At 39.3% G+C, this 22,496-nt stretch overlaps 1 protein-coding gene across 5 annotated transcripts in view; it reads right to left on the bottom strand.

Moving 5' to 3' along the window:
* The window catches only part of SPON2 (spondin 2), an 84,896-nt gene that overhangs the window by 16,210 nt on the left and 46,190 nt on the right, over nt 1-22,496 (bottom strand). For 2 of the 5 annotated variants that reach the window (XM_045017434.1, XM_045017437.1), the window contains exon 2: nt 19,145-19,283. The gene's annotated coding sequence lies outside the window, so the exon portion shown is untranslated. Of the gene's footprint in view, nt 1-443; nt 606-19,144; nt 19,284-22,496 lie in introns of those variants that run through there. The other 3 variants (XM_045017436.1, XM_045017438.1, XM_045017439.1) reach the window with 2 other exon arrangements.

Genomic DNA, 22,496 nt, shown 5'->3' with positions numbered 1-22,496 from the left:
TTTTTAACCAACACCGTCCATCTGAATTGGGAATCAGCACTACTGTATGCCTTCCCGACACAAGCCACTCATCCTTCAAGTTATTCTCAAATTGAAGCAGATCATTCCAAATGGATACTCATTGTGCCAGCTTGGCCAAGACAATGTTGGTTCTCCAAATGTCATCATCTATCTGTTCGGCCTCCCACACCTCTTCCCCTCCTTCCTGACTCAACACCATGGTCAGACACCCGACACTGAACACTCTGTACCTCGTGGCATGGAATCTGTGTTTAGATGAGGAGGAAGGCTGATCTTCAGAAGCACTTCAATTAGTCCGATTTAATAGTAGAAAACCCTCTACTATCTCTCCCTATTCTGCCAAGTGGAAGTGTTTTTTTAGTTTGGTCCAGTCTCAGGGAATTCAGCCAATGATAGCCTGCATTCAGGACATTTTGGATTACCTGATGCACCTTAAATCCTCAAATCTGTCTCTCAGATTGTTGAGGGTCCACATAGCAGCCATCTTGGCATTCTATCCTCCAATCCAAGGGAAGTCAATTTCTTTTAACTCCATTGTAGTCCAAGTTCTAAAAAGTATTGTCCATCTCTTTCCACCTATGAAAGAAGCAGTTCAATTGTGGGACCTCAACACTGTACTAGCCGCCTTCATCAGACCTCCATTTGGGCCTCAAGCAACTTGTTCTCTGTCCCTTTTTCGAAAAGACAGCTTTTCGTCTTGCCATAATAGCCACAAGGAGAGTAAGCAAACTGCAGGCTCTAATGGCAGGGGCTCCAGGAACACAGTTTTTCAGAGACAAAGAAATGGATATGTTCCTGGAAGATAGGTCCATCAAAAAACAGTGACTGAAGTTAGAGCATGGATATAGACTCGTGGCCCCCCAGAAATGACGATAGACATACATCAAGAAGGCTGGCTGTAGGCTCTGGTACTGATGCAGGTACCATTGAGACCAGTTCCAATAAGGTATTAGACACTCTACCTTAGACACAACCTCAAACTTTATTGGTATCAGTGACACCAGAAGTCTATGCAGTAGTATGAGATTTCTTTTGCCTTTTGGTTCTGGACTCCCTTTTGCTGCAACAGGATTTGATTTGGAATTACGTAGGTGCTACAGTTGGTATCACAACCAGATGACCTTCTGGCACCGTCAACATTGCATGCAGCATCCCCAGCACCTAAAAAGTCTTTCTGCACTGACCTTTTCTTCTAAGCAAACAGTCCTACTAGGACTTAAATCATCAAAATCTCCCTCTGTACTGGAATATAGACCTACCTTTAATGATTGGTCATCTACAGCATTAACTGGGGATGGATTCTTCTCTCAAGTACTGGAAAGACTTGCAGGGAGACTTCTTAGAATCATAAAATAGAATCATAGATTATCAGGGTTGGAAGGGACCTCAGGAGGTCATCTAATCCAAACCCCTGCTCAAAGCAGGACCAATTCCCAACTAAGTCATCCCAACCAGGGCTTTGTCAAGCCTCACCTTAAAAACTTCTAAGGAAGGAGGTTCCACCACCTCCGTAGGTAACCCATTCCAGTGCTTCACCACCCTCCTAGTGAAAAAGTTTTTCCTAATATCCAACCTAAACCTCCCCCATTGCAACTTGAGACCATTACTCCTTGTTCTTCCCACTGCTCGCCATCTCTTCAGTCCTCCACCTTCTATAGTTTCAAGGCCTTCTCCCTAATCATTCTTATGCTGAGTGAGGAAGATTTCCCCTTACCCAACCTGTACTGTGAAGATTTGGGGACATATCTCCACACTAAAAAGGCTTTCAGGAAGGGAGTCTAGGGTCACATGAGCATATAACATGTCCATACATAGTTTACTGAAGTACAGGGGGTGGCCATTGGCCCCTTCAGAGTCTGAGGCATCTACAGGAAGACCTAATAAGATCTAAGCTGTGCGGTCACACAGCCACCCAGGAGTGAATCTAGTGCCGCTCACCACGCAGCTCTTCAGCCACGTTGCTTCTGCCCTCTGCCTTGGAGCCCCTGGCAAGCTGCTCCCGGGGCCCTCCTGCTTGCTGTGCTGAGTGGGGAAAGGAGGGGCACTGATGTCAGTGTCCCCCTCCCGTACCTCTGCCTACCCATGTAGCCCACCTCTGCAGCGTGGGGGAGAGGGGACAGGGCTCTGAGCCTTCTGGTGTGTGAGTGCCTTAAAGAGCGCATGGTCTCTCAGACTTCCCCAGCAGCCAGCACACACACACACACACACACACACACACACAGTCTCTGACAAACGCATACACGTTGTCTCTGACTGACACACACACATACACACACACGCTTTCACACTCGCCTCTCAACACATACTTGCATTATTGTTGTTACTTCTTGGTACTTCCTGCAATGCACATATATTCTCTGTAATTTTATTCTTTCAACATGTGTTATTTTAGTTTGACTTGTCTATGCATTTTATAATTTTGTTTCTCTCTTACGCTTAAATTTAATTCTTTGAGTAGCGAGTTCTAAAATGCCTAACCTGTCCTGGCTGGAGTAATTATCCCTATAGTAACTTTTTAAAAATATATGTATCATCTAGGTTTTTTGTTGCTCCTGGTGGCACACATCCGCACATTACTTCGATATTGGTGCACAGAACAAAATTCATTCCGCACATAGAAAAAAATTGAGGAAACACTGCTGGGTGCGATGACTTTTTTCAATGGTCCATTGTTAGAGTGAAGTGTTCTTAATGGGACATCAGCACATAACTGTCTAGCCTGGATGTAAATCTACTTGAGGGGGAGGGGTGTCACCCAGGAATACAACATGTGTAAGATACAAGCATATAGCCAATATTCATAACTTCAGATACAATGATGATACATGCATACGCACAGGATAATCATACTTAGCAAATCATAACTTTTCCATCGACACCTTATATGACATATTTTGTACACAATTTGTTGTAATTATATAACAGTGATAGCAACAATGATACAAATGGTCATCTTTCTTATACACAGCATCACACTGGCGACCGACGTTTGGTCAATCAGAGGAAAACTCATCCAGCATTGGGTTGTCAGGAGACTGCTGACTATAGTGTCCCTGTGTCTTATTCCCTTGAATAATAATTGGGCTAGACACAATCAGACTTTCTAGCTTTGTGAAAGGGTATCTCTCACAATGCTTAATTCAGCATTCCATAGTTGCAGAAAATTGTGGATTTCTACTCAAGAATAGCTATTCATGACTGGAAAGCCAAGCATGCCAAATTTCTGTAGGTCAGCAGCTGGAGAAGAAAATTTGTGTGGGATCAGAACCTAGGCTTGCATTCCTTCTTCAGTTTTTATGCCCAGTTAAAGAGCAGCTGAAGCCTCATGGATATCTTTGAAAAAAATCTTCCATTTAGAAATCCTTTTGCCTGTATATAATATTTTCTTGTTTTTTTTTCTTTCCTCTTCTGCATCAGAACAGTATTTTGTTTCTTAAACTGATGTCTCCCTCCAGCATACCTATCTTCCACCCATATCCAGCCCTCTTTTTACCCTGAGTTCTTGAGAGCAAGAGAGTAGGCACACAAGAAGTTTAAGGGTTATTTCAACAAAGGACTATGTCTAGTGTCTTAGCTTATATGTGACCATGCACAGCTTCTGCTCATTCTGGTGGTGGAGAGCAGCAATGTTGCAGTTCCTGCTGTCCACACAAGGTTTTGCAAGATCAGTGTTGGAAAATACATGATCAAATGATGTGTGGATAATTTGTGACTTTGCTGTAACAAACATTTAAACTTTAGTCATCATTTTAATTCTAAACCATTGGGTTATTTTTATAAACCTAAAATAGCAACAAAACAAGAAAATAGTTTAAAATATCCAGGATAGCTTTGTAAGAATAGCCAATATCGTGTTTAGTCAGTGTTTCAACAATCAATTTATACAATATGGAAAAAAATGTGTGAACACAGAAAGGCCAATTCTGCCCTCAGTTACCTCGCTGCAGATCACATTAAAAGGTGCAAGCTCTACTTTGATCAAAGTAAGCTGAACCTATGAAATGCAGCAGGCGGAATGACATAAATAGTGATGATGACACTATGATAAAAATAAGGAAATGGGGATTAAATTAGATGATAAAAATATGATAAAAATAAGGAAATGGGGATTAAATTAGATCTGCAATTTCTTAGGTTTGTTTGCTTGCTAACATCCAAAGCAATAGAATGAGAAATCTACTTGTGGTTTTTATCCATATTCCTGAACTATTGTCACATATTAAAGATTTACAGTATCAATCCAGTTTGCTGCTAAAGAATGTGTGCGCATCCTTGAATATGCACAAGCTGTTTTAATAAGCCTAGAAATATCTAGCCTTTCTCGTCTTCCAACAGAAACATAAATCTGTACTACTTAAGAGCACTTATACACCCATACCTTCTCTTGTAGTTACCATGGATACACATACTACTATGGATACTCAACAATGCCAAAAGGTTTACATTCAATCTGAGTCCTTCAGTCTGAGTTAAACAGTAAAACCTCAATAGGAGTGAAGTAAGCAGCAGAATATTTTTGTATGAAAAATAATGGTGTAGTACTAGAGCCTTCTAAGAAGCACATCACATGAAAAGGAGATCCTGCGTTATGTTGTGATGATCTAGAAAAATTCTGCAATGAACTGAACATTTAGATGGCTCCAAAGATGAAAGCTAAAGCTTACAGAACTGAGTGAAGACACTAGCTCCATATTTTTTAATTTGCTGTGTTTGAAAGACTAGAAGAGATGTGTTTTGCACAGTTCACTGAAGAAAAAAAATTTGCACAGAATTTAGAGTGTTTTGCATTGAAACTTAATTAAAATAACTTGACAGGATATTCAAAATAGCATACATCCACATAATGTAAACATGATCTAAAGATTAATACATTATTTCATGTCCATAATTTCTAGGTTGGACTTGGCAAACAGTGTGGTACAAGGAAAATATATTCCTTTTATTTTATTTATTTTATTCCATTATAGTAGCTTTCGCATTCACTGAACCAGTTAAAGAGGGTAATTGTTTGGCTTTTCATCTGCATCATTTTACATTTTTTTTAAAGTTTAGTTTTCCTTGTTCAGCTTTTTCCCTCCACCCTTTTCTCACATTCTCATCTTGCTAATGGATTTTCCTTCTTTCTAATCCTCATATGTTTGTAAATTCACTAGTTGAATCTAAGGCAGGAATGTCATTTCATGAGGTACATCAGAGCTGATACTCTACAAAACAGTCTGGGGGAAAAAAGATAATTCAAAATGAGTTTGTGGTGAGAAATAACAGGGCAGAAAATAATTGTAAGATCATTCACAGAGAAAAGTTGCTGAAGTTAAGGTATTTTTGTAGAAAACTTCTGTTTCGTCTTCTAAAAACTTCTTTGTTGAAATGGAGTTTCTGGTGTTACATGTTGTACCTCGTTTTTGCTATTGAACCTTTATGCAGGGATAAGTAGGCATTAGATAATACCACTTATATGCTATTTAGTAAAATATGCCAGTCCTATATTTCTTTGGCACCACTCCACAAGACTACCAAAGCTAATCTATATTGCTAATCCACTCATTACCACAACACATTTCACTGTTGAACATCTCTTGCTTCACAGGCTAATTAAGTTTGTTGCCATCACTTTTTAAAGCCAGTCCTAAATAGTATTATAGAAGAGAGGGATCAATATTTAAAAAAAATCAAATCAGTTTCAGACCTCAAATAATAATGCACTGTGGAAAATTAATTGGCTCTTTCATAGGCTCAGGATCTGGATACAGATCTAATCCATGCATAAAAGGGGTTTTATGCACCACTGTATACTGACCCTCCTGTACCTGTTTAGGAATCAAAATCAATACAGAATAGAGGGTGAACCTGGAGTGGGGAAGGTTGGGCCAGTAACAGGGGGATCACACATTTTTCCTCGCTAGCTCTATGGAGATTACTCAGAAAAGGTAGTTCAGCTGTAGTCTATATTACATTTCTTTTAAGCCCTCTCCACACCAAGGAATGTCCCTTCAAGAATGATTCTGGGGATTGTCATTACCAGAGGATGGCTTGCAAAGGGGGCCTGACTTGCCAAGGAGATCAGAGGGCTTAACAGACATAATTTTCTAGGATTATGCTTCAGGAGGATCCCAGAAACTACTCTGTCCTCAGGGGAAGGTGGTGGTGGTGGGGAACCACAGCCCATTCTGTGGACATAAATTCCATCCCCTCAGAATAATTTGTGAGAAACCTTATGAGGAAATCCTTGAGGAAATTTTCATCACACCAGCATCCCCCATAGATATTTTCATGGGACTGGATGACCAGGGCATCTTAACATGCTGTAACATCAGCTTCTTTCATATTGATATTCATAAAAATTGAGAGGACTGATAACAATATCCCATTGGATTTTTTAGATTGGAATAGTCTGCCAATGGTAGTCACATCATTTAAGACATTAAAACTGGACTAAACAAAGTCCTGGAGCATATGCAAATATTTTAAAAAAATAAGAAAAAAAAATTCAGGCATCAGACAAAGTCCATACATTTTGTATGTGGGAGGTTCTTGTTGGGAGTTTAGGGTCAGATACGGCATATTTATTTATTTATTTATTTATTTGTCATCACTGCTTTACTTGGATATGAAAATGATCCAACATACATTGAGAAAAGTTAGAGCATTTGTTAATTCTGAACAGAGAGACCAGTTGAATAAGACAGTGGAGGAACTGTGTTATGCCATAAATTCAAAAGCATGAGAAGGTCTTAGAAGTGGTAAAGAAGAGGAGCAACTACAGTATCGTGTAACAGAAACTAAATATTGTTTCTGATCTTAGTCCAGCATCTTAAGCTAAAACAACTTGTGCTGCTTCAGAAAAAAATTATTGGGGAAATTTTTCCAACTGCCCGTTGCTTCCCAACAAAACTCAGGGGACTGTGAAAGAAGAAGTCATATTTTCTAGGTAATGATTTATGCCAGGCATTTATTGCCAGGTTTTTGGGTTTTTTAAAACAATGTTTAATTCTGAAATGGAAGAAAAAGTGGACTATCCATTAAAGCAATAGGCTGCATAATTCCTTGTAACTGTTGTTATTGTACTTTCAGTGTAGTTGTAATCATGCTGGTCCAAGGATGAGAGAGACATGGTAGGCAAGGTAATGTCTTTTACTGCACTACCTTATACCTTCCACCAACAGAAGCTGCTCCAGTAAAAGATATTACCTTGCTTATCTTGTCTCTCTCATTATTGTATTATTACATATTTCTTAAGCAGCAATAGTACAAAATACTGACAATTTTGACTTTGATTTTAAGATGGCATTGCCTATTAGTGATAAAAACTGAATTTATCAAAGTGGTTTATGATTAATTGTATTTTCTCAGTGAGTTATATATATTGCAAGTAGAAACTGATGTTAATTTAAATTCCAAATTAAGCTTCAAGTGCTGCAGGAATTAGTTCTGATAACTAACCAAGTAGTTCTTACTTCTGAGTCATTTCTGAATCAATGTGCCTGTCTGGTGGTGGACTAGAGTCTATATTCAGTTACTCTGATATAAATATAGTTACTTCAGTAGAGGTGCCCGAGGATTACAGCAACGTAACTGATCAGAATCTGGCCTGCTGTCTTTCATATGACATGTAAAACTGAGATCCTGACTTCTTTTGTCAGTAAAGATTCCATATCTCTTTTCTGCATAGTACACTCATTATACATCAGTTGTCCTGGCCAAACTGTAATTTAGATAATATTCTACCTCTGAGTTCCTCCTTGAGATTCAATTAAAGTGGATATATTTTTTTTAAACTTCCTGACCTAACCTGGTGGACACACTGTTTACTATTGCATTTCACTTTAGAGGTGGCTGCAGGTGAGAGAGAGAAACTTTCAAGCCACAAAGAGCTCTTCTTTAGATCTAGGGGTATGTCTACACTACCCGCTGGATCGATGGATCCCCGAGTGCTCCCCCATTGACTCCTGTACTCCATCTCCATTTAGTTGGGAATTGGTCCTGCTTTGAGCAGGGGGTTGGACTAGATGACCTCCTGGGATCCCTTCCAACCCTGATATTCTATGATTCTATGATCTCGGCGACGGGGGAGTGGTAGCAGTCAACTCACCTCAGTGAAGACACCATGATAAGTCGATCTAAGTATCAGAGGGGTAGCCGTGTTAGTCTGGATCTGTAAAAGCAGCAAAGAATCCTGTGGCACCTTATAGACTAACAGACGTTTTGGAGCATGAGCTTTCGTGGGTGAACACCCACTTCGTCGGATGCAAGTAGTGGAAATTTCCAGGGGCAGGTATATATATGCTTCTTGCTTGCATATATATACCTGCCCCTGGAAATTTCCACTACTTGCATCCGACGAAGTGGGTATTCACCCACGAAAGCTCATGCTCCAAAACGTCTGTTAGTCTATAAGGTGCCACAGGATTCTTTGCTGCTTTTACGATCTAAGTATGTATCTGAAGTTGCGTAATTTAGATCAACCCCCCTGCCCAGTGTAGACCAGGCCTAGGAAAGGTATTCCAAGCATCACAGCTACATGCAAGATGGAACAGATTGTTTAGCGTAAGTAGCTAGCACATATTTCTGATAGACACTAAAAATCATGGACTGAACAGAGAGACACTAGATTTATGGCTTATTACAACAATCTGTAACCCACTAATCCCCCTTTTTTCCTATGACTGAAGAAGTATTAATGGGTCACTCTACCTTGAATGATCCCTTAGAATATGTACTAACTACATATGCTAAACAATGTGTTCCATATTGCATTTAGTTGTGACCCTTGGAATACCTTTCCCAGACCTGAAGAAGAGCTCTGTGTGGCTCGAAAGTGTCTCTCTCTTACCAACAGACATTGGTCCAGTAAAAGATATTACCTCACCCATCTCGTCTTTCTAAATGTTTGGAAAGCACTTTGAGATCCTTGAATGAAAAGAATAACTAGAAACAAAAAAGTATTAATATTTAATAACTGCTAAGGTTGGATAGGCACAAAGACTGGATAAAGAGACTTCAGTGATGATTCACACTGCCCTCTTCCTCAACCCCCTCCTTAGTTAGCCATGTGGACTATAATAGGTACCAAAATCTCTTGTATGTAATTGGCACGCCTCTAGTACTTAGATGAATGTAGAGCAGTATGAAAATGCCTGAGTGCCTAAAATACCTGAAATTAGTCATCTAAACAAATAGCCTAATTTTCAGGGATAATGAGCACTCAAAACTGCAACTAAAATAAATCTGGGTTTTGTGTATACATGGAATGTAGGACCAAGCCCTTTGCCTTTTTTTTTTAAGATACAAGTAACCTAAATGGAAAACAATTTTCTAATTCTTCTTAACACATTTTGTGGGGGAAAAACAAACACCAGGAAAATCAACTTATCTATGGCACAATGTAATGTGTCATGATGTGAATTTTTTTTTCCTTTTTTTCAAAAATTCCTGAAGAATCCTGTCTCCTGATAAGAGGCCTTGCTAGTCACTAGGAATTGAACTCAGTCTTCTCTCAGCATGTCCTACTTTTCACTTTGGCTATGTAGAAAACTGGGTCAAGCATTTGCTTTCCCTGTTGTTCCAATCCAGAGGCCAATGTCTTTAAAATATCTTGAAAGTGACTTTGGCATTTCTTTTGGCTAAACAGCTTTCAGTGGACTAGACTAAGTATGGAAGCACCCTGACTTTTTCCCTATTACTCCCCTAGGGAAGTGTCAGAAATACCAGGACACAAACAGCAGAATAATTTTGAAAAGTATTGATTTTTCAAGCTGTACAGCATCCCCAGCAGCAACATCAATGCTTCTACGCTAACAGCTATTCCAATAATTATACAAATAGCGTTACATAAAAATACACATTCCTTGTCTGTACAACCAAGTAGCCCTTCCATGATCATCAAGCACAGGAAGCTGCATTCAGTGCTACTTATATGGAAATAGCTGTGCTTGATATGATTCCCCCCCCCCATCAAATAAAGTTAATTAACATGCCACTTACATCTGTGAAAATAATAGTGTGCTAAATCCACATGTGACTCTGCAAAGTAATTTGTGGGTAAAAGTAGGTATGTTGTGTCACTAAGCTGAGCCCAATATCACAGATGTAACTGCATAGTTTGGAATTATGTCCATGCTTCCTTTGCCAGGCACTTTGGCAACACCATCAGTTTTTGGGAGTCAGACTGCCAGGGTGAATCTGAATGAACCACTCATTGCCAACCATTCTGTGGGTACCAAGCAGCTTCCCATCATCTGCAAACACCTTGGGACATACTTTTCTTCCACTTATCCCAGTTCAAGGTATTAGGCATCTTTGCAGTTTCCAAAATAGCTGGCAAAAATTTGAAGTACCAATATAGTCTATAGGCATACAAGGGATCAATCAAATATAATAATTCTGCAGAACAGAAGGTTGTGGCATGTTTAAGGGAGCCAGGAATCTGGAACTCCATCCTCTTTTGCCTGTGTACAATCAGGCTATCTGTCATCCATTTAAAGTTGGAGGGGAGAGAGATGGTTAGGCTCTGCATCTGTGGTTTCCTAAAGAGATGGGGGCAATATTATATTGATGCATAGGTATGCAATATTCAACACTGGTACTGTAACTCATACATTTACTCTGATGAGATTTCAGTAGAATTCTATGGGGGCTCAGGTTAGGAGAGGATTTGACCCATTATGTGACTGGGAGTTTGCATGTGAATTTGTAGAACCACGACAAACTAGATACATGATGAACAGAGTGAAAGATACAGTTTGTTATTTGTCTGTGGTTTTGCCTATTATGTATTAGGTTCTTTCCAGGCAGGCAAAAAGTTAAAAAATCCCTGCCCCAACGAGCTAACATTCTGAAGACAGACAAACAAGTAGACAGAAGTTAGTGGCAATGGGAAACGTAAGAGTATGCTATTAAAATCTCTGTCTCTGACAGGTATCATTGCAAGTTAGAACAACAGGTAGAATTTACCCAGCAAAGTGTCTTTCCAGGATCCCTTATCTATTGTAGCAGCTGCCCGTCTCCTGCTACAGAATCCAGCGCATAGCAAGCCTGACCAAGTAAGTTACACCATGAAGTCTTTATTAGTATTAGTTATCTTTATTTCTGAAGTGCTTTAGATGTACATGGTACTTTACAAATACAAGGTCTTTGCCCGAAAGAGCTCATAATTCAGGGTCAGACCGTGTGAGGCAAAAGGCGCCCTCAAGCTCTAGTGAAGACTGAGTTAAGGGCACCCAGCACCACCAGATAGGCTCTGTGTTAGACAATATACAAAAGAATGGATGGATATTTTAACATCTGTTGTTGATGTTTCGTACAATTCCTGTAGTTACTTCTTACGGGATTTTATAAAATAATTATCTGCCTAGTTTCAAACCTTAGTGCCCAAAGCCATACCATATCTGAGTGCCTCCCACTATAAAGACATAATGGTGCTCTCTCTCTCTCTCCCGTCTACGGAGATAAACAATTTTTTAAAATATAAAATGTGCGAGTGAGCTGGTGTATGTACTATTGGAGGAAAACCCAAAGAGCTGGGTTTGAAATTTAGTTCTGAATGCAATAGGGGCGGAGGAACACTTTACTCATTACAACTCTGTGGGTTCAATCTGAGAGGAAGCACCTGATCCTGAACCATTTAAGAGCATTTCTGTTCATTCTTGCAGCCTCTTGAAGGCAGAATAGGTATTTGCTGATCAATTCCCCTGAATGGGACAGACAGTTCCAGTAGGATGCACTTCCATTGTGGACACCAAAGAATAGGTGCCCTCTCTGTACCTCGCCCTGGTCTGAACCCTGATTAGGAGAGATTTAGGCTGTTGGATGTAGATGGTGGTGTTGAAGGGTATTTTTAGCTAGCTTCTCATTTAATTTGCTTTGATGGTTAGAAACTGGGCGATAGTTTGCAAAGTTACTGGCATCCAGTGGCAATTTCTTTAATATTGTTCAGATTGAGTGTTTTAAAATGAGAATTAGTTTCTCTCTTCAAAGGACTTGTGCAGTACAAAGGTTTGATTGTCACGAGTACGGGATAGCCACATCATTTACAAATGGCAAAGTAATAGTGACCTTGGAAATTCTGAGTTTCAACTATTTTTCTCCCTTTGCAGGTGGGGGGCAATTTAGCCCCTGTTAGGAAAAGAATGACAGCAAGATTAATACAGCCTCCAAATATGGAAGACTTAAATTTAATGAAAGGATTTGTTTTAAAACATGGAAAAATTAGATATGCCAAACTGACTAATATCTAGGAAATGTTAGAAGATTAAACAAAGTAAAATATGAGTTTAATTATCAATTATAAAGTAAGAACATGTATTTTTTTACTTTAAATACATTTTTTATGAGATGGGACTAATATGGAATATTCGTTTTGAATCTTGTAAATCACATGCCAGGCTACACTAATGAGGCAGACGGAAGGCACATTAACTACTGCACTTATCCTAAAAGAATGGGTGAGGTGTTCTGTAACTTTCAGAGAAAACACTAAGGGAAACAATTTTAAAATCCCATCTGCTCTAATTTATATATTCTGACTAGCAGGCAAACTTCTAATGATATCAGAAATCATTGTGGCATCTGGAAAATCTCTAGAAACAGATTAATTTTCTAGAGTTGATGTAAGCATATCTCCCATGTTAGCTATGCTATGTTGTGCATGTCATCATTATACTTATTCTCGGTAAAAAATGTATATTAAAATACAGGTATAATGCCAGTAGTTTATATTTAGCAAGGGGAAAAGTAGAAAAGGCGGTGAGTTTAAAAAAAAATCCTTGCATGAAGGAACATAGCAAGATAGTGTAAACTCCTAGTAATGGTAATTGGAATCATAACCACGGGCTTTGAAATAAAAAAAGAAAAAACTGATATAACTAGAGAGGGAAATTATTTTTTACTTCTAAAATCCCTCTAGATACTTTGTATTCATCTGCTGAAGATCTACACTATGATTTTAATTTAAGTACTTCAGCATCTGCTGTTTGTATCCTCTATGTCTAAAATCCTGGCATGATATTCTGGTGCATGAAAAGTTTATTAGGGCACTGCTGTAAACTCAATGTTGTTTTTTGCTATAAATTCTTCTGCAGAGGTCTCATGAATAGATACTGACATATAGTCATTATTTCCATGTGTCAATATTAACCAATGTGTCTGAGGAAGTGGGTGGAGGAGACCTAATGGCACTCATACTGCTGCAACAGATAACTCAGAGATAGGTGCTTGATTTTGTCTTTACAATGTTAGTAGAGTTTATTTCATACACACAGTATTTATATATATATAGTATATATAGTATAATAAATTTGTTAGTCTCTGAGGTGCCACAAGTACTCCTGTTCTTTTTGTGGATACAGACTAACACGGCTGCTACTCTGAAACCAGTATTATATCTGCAGATTCTGGAACAGATAAATTGGTGAGGTGACACAACATGAGACATTATTCAGGTTAGAAATTTTGTTCCACTGACACAGTGATTCAAATTAATGTGTGACATCTCTTGCAAGTTGTCATTAAATTAGAATGTTGACATGAGTTAATGTGACAGCATGAAATAATAAGCTTTGCTCTCTCCTAATTATTTGGGGTCCCTGAAGTATTCACCTCTTTTATTCTGAGGCAGTTTTCCTCTTTATAATCTCAGTCCCTTTCAACTCATCACATATGAGCAGGTTTAAATTTAATTTAATCTGATTCACATAAATTCAGAAAAAGAAAATGACATTTTTAGTTTTCATTTTCTCGTACAATAAACTATTTAAAAAGCAAGAAAGAGAGGCAAAAGAGTGGGTGGAAAGCAAGAAAGTAGAGGAGATAAGAATCACTTGTTTCCTCTCAAATCTGGTTCCAAGAAAATCAGAATATTTGCTATAAGACTCATAAGGTAGGACCAGATTTTCAAAGTTGGACATGTGTTTACTGTTTTTGTGTTCTTCAAAGCAGAGTAAAATTTCTATGGAATCTAACAAATCCATTATTTAATTAGAATATTAACCCTTCCTTTCCAGCTGGTTGGAGAAGATATTATAGTCAACCCTCCCACATCTTTTCAGACCAAAAAACAAAACAAACCCATACACATTGGCAGGCCTTGTAAGATGATAAGATGTTCTTAAAAGCAACTAGAGCCTGATTAAGCCACATGTGTTGCTGTGTCATTCCTAGGCAGGGGCGGATCCAGGCACCAGCATAGCAAGCGCGTGCCTGGGGCGGCAAGCTGCGGAGGGCGGCCTGCCGGTTGCTGCGAGGGCGGCAGTCAGGCAGCCTTCAGCAGTATTTCTGCGGGAGGTCTGCTGCTCCTGCAGCTTCGGTGGCAATTTGGTGGCAGGTACGCTGAAGGCGCGGGACCGGCGGACCTCCCTTGCTTGTTAGTGGAAACTGACCCCACAAGCCTTAGCCGGCTCCAGCTTTGCTCTTGCTCCAGTCCTGCTCCTGGTCCAAAAGCACATGGGCTCCTGATTCTGGTTCTGACCCCATCCCTCAAGCTCCGGCTACTAGGCTTGACCTTCCCCATCACGGTTTCTAAAAGACTTAGCTTTGTAGACAAGGAAATGAAAACCCCATACCTTTTGGGGAGTAATCCAATGTTTTAAAGAGCAGTAGAACGGAAAGATGGTACAGTGGTTAGGGTTTCAGCCTGGATCTTAGATCAGAGAATCAAACATCAGTCTTCCATCACAGATTTAGGGCCAGATTCTCAAAGGTATTTAGGTACCTAAAGATGCAGCTAGGTGCCTAGGTGAATTTTCAAAAGTGCCTAAGCAGGTTGATTTAATTGATTTCAATGGGAAGTGGGCATTTAACCTGCTTAAGTGCTTTTGAAAGTCCCATTAGGTGCCTAAACACCTTTGGGAATGTAGCCCTTAATCTCTGGGCCTCAGCTCCAGGTTCACTGAAGTTGATAGAATAACTTGTGTAAAATGGAGCTGTTAGTACTTCCCTATCTCAGAAGCATGTTGTGAGGAAAAATGCATCACATTGAGTAATGGGGGCCATGTAAGTACCTAGAGACAGATTATGCATTAATAAATCATGATTAAATATAGGCCAAAGCCTAAACTTGCATGCATGATTTGCTAATGAAGTTATAATCGTCTGTTCTAATTAAGGAATCAGTTGCACGTCCGTCTTTTGATAATAAATTCTAGTATGTCTTGCTAAACAATGGTATATCAGCTAATAAAACCTAGAATTTCTGACTTATGGTCTCATGTAAAAACTGCTACACCAAACTGCTTCCAAAATGTGACTGCACATTTCGAGAGATGGCCCCCTTTGCTTAGATTTATATTGGAACTTTTTTATCGATTCACAGACTTTTAAGGACAGTTTGCATATGAAAATATCACATGGGACAGTGCCAAAAGCCTAACTAAAAATTAAGATATCACCTCTACAGCTTCCCCTATCCACTAGGCCAGTAACCCCACCAAAGCAGGAAATTAGGTTGGTTTGGCATGATTTGTCTTGGCAAATTCATGTTAGCTATTCCTTATAACCCTATTATCCTCAAGGAGCTCAAAAACTGATTGTTTAATAATTTGTTCCAGTATCTTTCCAGGTATCGACTGATCTATAATTCCCCAAGTCCCTTGCGTTCTCCTTTCTAAAGATAGATACTATGTTTGCCCAGTCCTCTGGGACCTCACCTATCCTCCATGAATTCTCAAAGGTAATCATTTATGGATCCGAGATCATTTCAGCTGCCTCTTTAAGTACCATAGGGTGCATTTTATCAGGCCATGCTGACTTGAACATAACTAATTTATCTAAATATTCTTTAACCCGTTCTTTCTCTATTTTGGCTTGCTTTCCTTTCCCCTTGATGTTAATAATAATTGTGTTAAATATCTGGTCACAATTTACCTTTTTAGTGAAAACAAACAAAATAGGCATTAAACACCTCAGCCTTCTTGTTGTCTATAGAACTGGAAAAATAAGTCAGATTAACATGGTTAAAAAGTTGCATCTTATTTCCATTTTGAATGTTTCTAACTTTATCTTCCAGCCACTTGCTATTGTTATGCCTTTGCCTGAAAGATTGAGCCCCTAATATCAGAATTTAACTTTGTGGTATAAGATAGGACGGGAGAGAGAATGATCACAGATGTTAGTCATGTTGCTTAATGATGTACTGGAAGGTGTTCAGATAATATGGTGATGAGGGCAATATAAGAACCTACAAAAATAGACTATTATCTTAGGTTTACCTAGTTCACTCCATTTAGCTGTATTATAGACAGAAATATTAAGTAAATTGTACTACAAAAGAAATTTTAAAAAGTAGTATTTTATAACAAAACAGTGTTCTTTTAAGTGAATTCTTCTGTGTTCTAATAGTTCAACATCACTGGAAAAAAATTGCAAGTAAATATAAATTTAGTCCTGAAAACAAAGTGTGTGGTTGTCAGCTGTCTTTTTGGTTTTTGCTAACACATCATAAACTCATCTTAACAACTGGGATTCCCAGCGATTAGCCTACTGGAGTAAATACAGCTGCCAAGGCAAAATTATGTCTAGAATTCCATATACACAAAATTAACCCATCAATGGATGATGTATTAGAATTAATGAAACAGTATGTGGTTTCCAAACTCTGTAGAAAATTAACCAATTTTTTATCGCAAAGCTAAATCTGAAGAATTTAAACTTTTTTCCAATAAATCCACTTATTTAAATATCTACAATTTGTATAAAAAGATGATGTATTCATACAGAATACTGTTTTTTTTAAAATATTTCTATTTCATAGGAAGTTTGGGGATTAACACACAGAATAAATGAAAGATGATATTTTTCTACAAGAGGCATCTCAACATACAAGCACGTCATTCATAGCCCAACATTCCCCCACCCCACAAAAAAGGTGTCATTAAGTCCAATTTAAGGATACATTCTTTGAGCCAAATGAAAGATTTCAGTAGATTGTGGCTTAACCATGATTTGGAGTCTTTATTTTTTGTGTAGAGCACAAGTTTACCCTGATGGGGTAAAAAACAGCAAGATGTTTCTCATTAGAAAAGCCACATGGTTACTGCCACAGCTGCAGCTCTGGTTTCATTCCAGAGTTTAAATTCCCAAGAGACACAGTAAAGAACAGCTATAGCCAGTATGGCCCAAATGTTACTCCAGTCACCTCCTAAATATAAAATCGAAAATTGACACAGGAAGAAAGAAGAAGTTTGATTTCTCCACTAGAAGAAAATCTTCACTTCAGCAAAATAAGCAATGTAATATAGTTAAACCACTGTTAAATAAAACAAGTTTCTTAAAAAAAATTGAACTTTTCAAGATTTTGAAAGTTCCTTATTTTTCCATTCATTCCAATTGTGGGATGCATTTCCTATGTCAGGCTATCTACTTCCAAACCGGAGACCCAGGCTGATTCTGTACTATATCAGCAAAATGTCAGCTACCACTAAGAGACAGTTACAACTGTTTAATTCTTTTTTACTACAGAACCCATACATAAACACTCCACATCTATAGATACCCCATGTGTATGTACACGTGCCCGCCCTCAAACAGTGGTTATATCCATGATCCATGTTATAAATTATAGAACAAAATGATAAACTATTTATCACAAACTTTTAACCACCTCCTCTGTATTCTGCCCACTAATCCATCTCTCCTCAGACAATTAACAAGCCAAACCTCTGAACACATCAAACAGTGGGGCAGCCTCCACTGGTGGGGGTCTGTGGGACTCAGACAGAAACATAAAGGTGATTTACAGAAAGAAAATAATTGAATAATTGGCCTCAGGAGATTTCGGTTTGAAAGGGTTTTGTTCTGGGATGAAGACCATGGTCAACAATGCCACTCCTCTGACACAGTCGAATTTTCTATCATAATGATAAAGCTTGTCTACACTGGAGACAGAGTTTTCTCGGGGACCGTCTGAGACTGCGGAACAAACTCCTACAGGATCTAAGGACCACCACAGACTTTGCCAAGCACAGGACTCACTTATTCTAACTTGCCTTCTCTAAGCTAAAAACATAAGCCTCTGTGGCACCTCTCTTCCAAAAAAAACAAACAAAAATACCCCCAAGAAAAGTACTTATGTATACTGAGGGGAAAGGTACTAGCCAAAAGTAGGTCCAGGAGATATTGAAAATAGCTCATATTGAGCATCCTTTAAAATCTGTCTTCAGTAAGAAAAAAATAGTAGGAATGATCCAGCAATCAGCTTCTGTATATTTTGGTTTGATTGTCTTTCCACTTTTCCATTTCTATTACAGGTTTTCATGGTTACCACAAATCTCTCTCTAATGTATTTTGTCTTGTTCTGCTAGGCCTGACACTTCTATTCTTTATATGGCTGAGTCAGTCATTCTAGAGTCAGTGCCTCCTAAAACCATCAGAAGAGCCCCCCCTTGCAAATGGTTGATGTCTGTCTCTTATAGCACTACAAAGGCGGTATTAAATCTGTTATGACTAAGCACATAGGCAGAATTGGTAATTAACAGACAGCAGACCAGACTGTTTGTACAGCACCTAGCACAATGGGGGGTCGTAATTTATGACTAGGGCTCCTAGTTGCTAAAATAATAAGAATCTGGATCTTAGTTTCACCTGACTTCAATCAATGTACATGAAAGTAACCAAGTTCGGAATCTGGCCCAATCTTTTTGATCAGAAAAGAGAACCTTCATGGAAAGTAGAACAACTGGTCTTAGACTGGTTCTAGTGATGCTCTCTTGATCAAATGTAACTGTGAAGTCAATTCAGAGATAAATCTGCTGTACATTACTGCTGCAGGTATTAATTTATTTTGAACTCAAAAACAGCAGCAAAGAGATTCTGTATGTGTTGTATAGCAATTAAAATATTGAAACGTTTTTTTAAAAGCCTGGAGGGGAAGAAACAGTGGAAAGGGAGAATGGAAGGGAAAGGATTTACTTGCCATATTTATCACAAAGTTTCCCCCTAACTGCACACTTTAAAGATGCCACTGGATTTTCTTTCATTTAATTGCTGCTCTATCAGTCTTTATTGTAATTTACCAGGGCATGAGTTTGCAGGAAAAATCATTGTTTTCCTTCTAAATAGGTCCTTTTCCTGTAAATCGTGGTGATGGCATAACTGTTAACAACTTTAGAAAGTGATACAAAATAGCTCCATTTACCTGGCATATTAAAATTACAGTTGTCAGTTTTTAATGCCTCTGATATCTTTTAATCCTCCACATGTTGTAGAACAAGCTAAGCTTTGCGTCCAGGATCCCGCCAGGATGCTCTGATACAAAGATGTACAGCCAATGAAACCTAGAGAGAAAAAAAAGTCTTTCATATACTTAATGCATCAAAATAACTCCAACTGTACTGTCAGAAATTAACTGTTCTCCTTCATAGATGCCCAGAGCAAGGAGAAAACATCACCATTACATGTTATACTGTCTAAATGAATATGTATAATCCATACTGTGTACTCCAATTGTTTAATTTTTTTACTGATGTACTTGTAAAATATGTTCCTCTTGCAATCTTAAATGGGAATGGAACAGATGGTAAAAGCTTAATTAAAGGTAATTTGTCCATTACTCCTTGGACAAGGAGTCTATGTTGCCAGTGATTTCTCACTATAACAGTGTCTCATTACAAAGCACTTATGATTTGGTGGGATAGACTGAAAGGCAGTAGACCTTGAGGAAAAGTTTACAATCCTAGGGAATTCACTATGGAAAAGTTCAACATACCAGGGTTCCCCTATATTTGATTTCTGAGAAATCAAGCACAATCAAGAGAGATTTACGCTAAGATTTTCTGCCTTTTCTGACTTTCCAGAGTCGCTAGACAGAAAGAATATTCACATACAAACAATATACCAGTATGTTACACACACTAATAAATATGGAAGTGTAACTCAGCATGAGTATCTTTGGACAGTAATCTCTGAGTTTTTCAGAAAGTTTCACTGACCATTAACTGTTTTTCATTGTGGCATGATTGCTTAAAAAAAAAAAAGCACTATAAAGATTTTATAAATTACTTGTTAGAAGTATGTTTAAGAGGTGTATAACAATATTTAGGTTTTCATTATTGTATCATTCTATATTATTAGACATTACAGTTAATTTGAGTTTATCTTTATCAGTAAAGATGTGGATGTTTTCTAACAATATAACAATGATGATGCACATTCTTTTTGTGTAAATATAGCTGTAAGTCCAAAGGAAGTCCAATGATCCTGGGAAGAGGGATGAACGAGGAGGCGGCAAAATGTGCAGATGACAGAATTGAGATTAAAGACTGTGAGGGACTGCAAAAGGAATTGGCAAAAAACTAGTTGCACAATGGCAGATGAAATTCACTGCTGACAAAGGCAAAGTAATACACATTGTTGAATCTATTTCCCTATGTTAAGTTCTCCTCACACCTTCTATGGGCCATCTTAATTATCACTTCAAAAAGTTTTTTTTCCTCCTGCTGACGATAGCTCATCTCAATTGATTAGACTCTGCCTGTTGGTATGCATACTTCCACCTTTTCATGTTCTCTGTATGTATAAATATCCCCTGTCTGTGTGTTCCATTCTATGCATCCGAAGAAGTGAGCTGCAGCTCACGAAAGCTCATGCTAAAATAAATTTGTTAGTCTTTAAGGTGCCACAAGTACTCCTGTTCTTTTTGCATATACCTTACTGAGTTCTAAATTAATTATTTCAGCTCAGAGAAAAGACTGATGTTATGTGGACAGCTCAAAAAACTTCTGTTCAATGCAGAGTGATGGGTTAAAAAAAAAACACACTCAAACCAAACAATAAGGATGCATAAAGAATGGTATAGAACAGGGATTGGCAAACTTTGGAATGCTTACCCTGGAGGGACAGTCTGGTTTGTTTACCTGCTGCAGCTCCCACTGGCCGCAGTTCACCACTCCAGGACAATGGAGGCAGCAGGAAGCAGCGGTCAGCATATCCCTCGGCCCACACCACTTCCTGCAGCCCCTATTGGCCTGGAACAGGGCCGCCCAGAGGGGGGGCAAGTGGGGCAATTTGCCCCAGGCCTCACAGGGAGCCCAACAAGAGTTTTTCAGGGCCCCTGGAGCGGGGTCCTTCACTCACTCCAGGGGACCCGGAAAACTCTCGCGGGGCCCGGGCCACCGGAAAACTCTCGTGGGGCCCAGGCCCCCGGAGCTTCTTCCACTCCGGGTCTTTGGCGGCGGGGGATCCTTCCACCCCGGGACCTGCCGCCGAAGTGCTCCAAAGACCCGTGGCGGGAGGTCTTTGGCGGTAATTCGGCGGCGGGGGCCCCCCGCTGTGGGTCTTCGGGGCACTTCGGCGGTGGGTCCCGGAGCAGAAGGACCCCCCACCGCCGAATTACCACCGAAGCGGGGGCCCCCCACCGCCAAGGACCCCAGACTCCCTGAATCCTCTGGGCAGCCCTGGCCTGGGATGGCAAACCGCAGCCAGTGGAAGCCGCAATAGGCCGAAGCTGCGGACACTGCAGGTAAACAAACTGGCCCAGCCAACCAGGGTGCTTATCCTGGTGGGCCGCATGCCAAAGGTTGCCTATTCCTGGTATAGAAAATAAGAACTTTCTAATGGTAATATATAAATTGATGATATCCCCTCACCTAGAATATTGTGTTCCGATCTGGTCACCAAATCTCAGAAAAGGAATGGCAGCAATAGGTAGGCAGTGAAAATGATTAGAACAGTGGTTCTCAAACTTTTGTACTGGTGACCCCTTTCACATAACAAGCCTCTGAGTGCAAGCCCCACCACCCATCAATTAAACACTTTTTTTATGCATTTAACACCATTATAAATGCTGTAGGCAAAGCAAGGTTTGGGATGGAGGCTGACAGCTCATGACTCCCCATGTAATAACCTACTGACCCCCTGAGGGTTCCTGACCCCCAGTTTGAGAACCCCTGGATTACAAGCATGAAGACTATGGATGATGAGAGATTAAACGCATGAAGATTATTTAATTTAGAGAGTACATATGATAAAACCTTGTCAATTAATGGTGTAGAGAAGGTAAATCTAGTGCTCTTACTTACTGTCTCATAATACTACAATAAAGAGGCATCCAATGAAACAAAGGTAGAAAGTTAACTGATAAAGAGATTTATTTACATTAACCTGAGGAATTCACTGCCACAAGATATCATTGAGGTTAAGAATTTAGCAGGATTCAGAACAGCATTAGACTTTTATAACGATAATGAGACTATCCCCAGTTACACTGGGTAGGATGACTTATGTAAGGGCTATAAATCCGCACAACATAAATCAGCCACTAATTACAGAGCTTAGAGAAACACTTCCCTCATGCACAGGTTATTCCACAATTTTCTGTTATAGAGATCCTTGCACCTTTCTCTGAAGTAACTGGTACTCTCCTCCCAGCCCTCCCTACTTTGTCACCACTGATCATCCCACCAACCTCCCAGTCATTCCAGCCTAGAATCTGGGCACCATCTCTGGCCCCTTTGTGTCTCGTGACCCACACATCCAATGCAAGCTTTACT

Source organism: Mauremys mutica, chromosome 5 (genome assembly GCF_020497125.1).
Source record: "Mauremys mutica isolate MM-2020 ecotype Southern chromosome 5, ASM2049712v1, whole genome shotgun sequence".
Classification (NCBI taxonomy): domain Eukaryota; kingdom Metazoa; phylum Chordata; order Testudines; family Geoemydidae; genus Mauremys; species Mauremys mutica.
The sequence above is the reverse complement of the archived record's forward strand: the minus strand, read 5'-3'. Positions and strand labels throughout refer to the sequence as shown.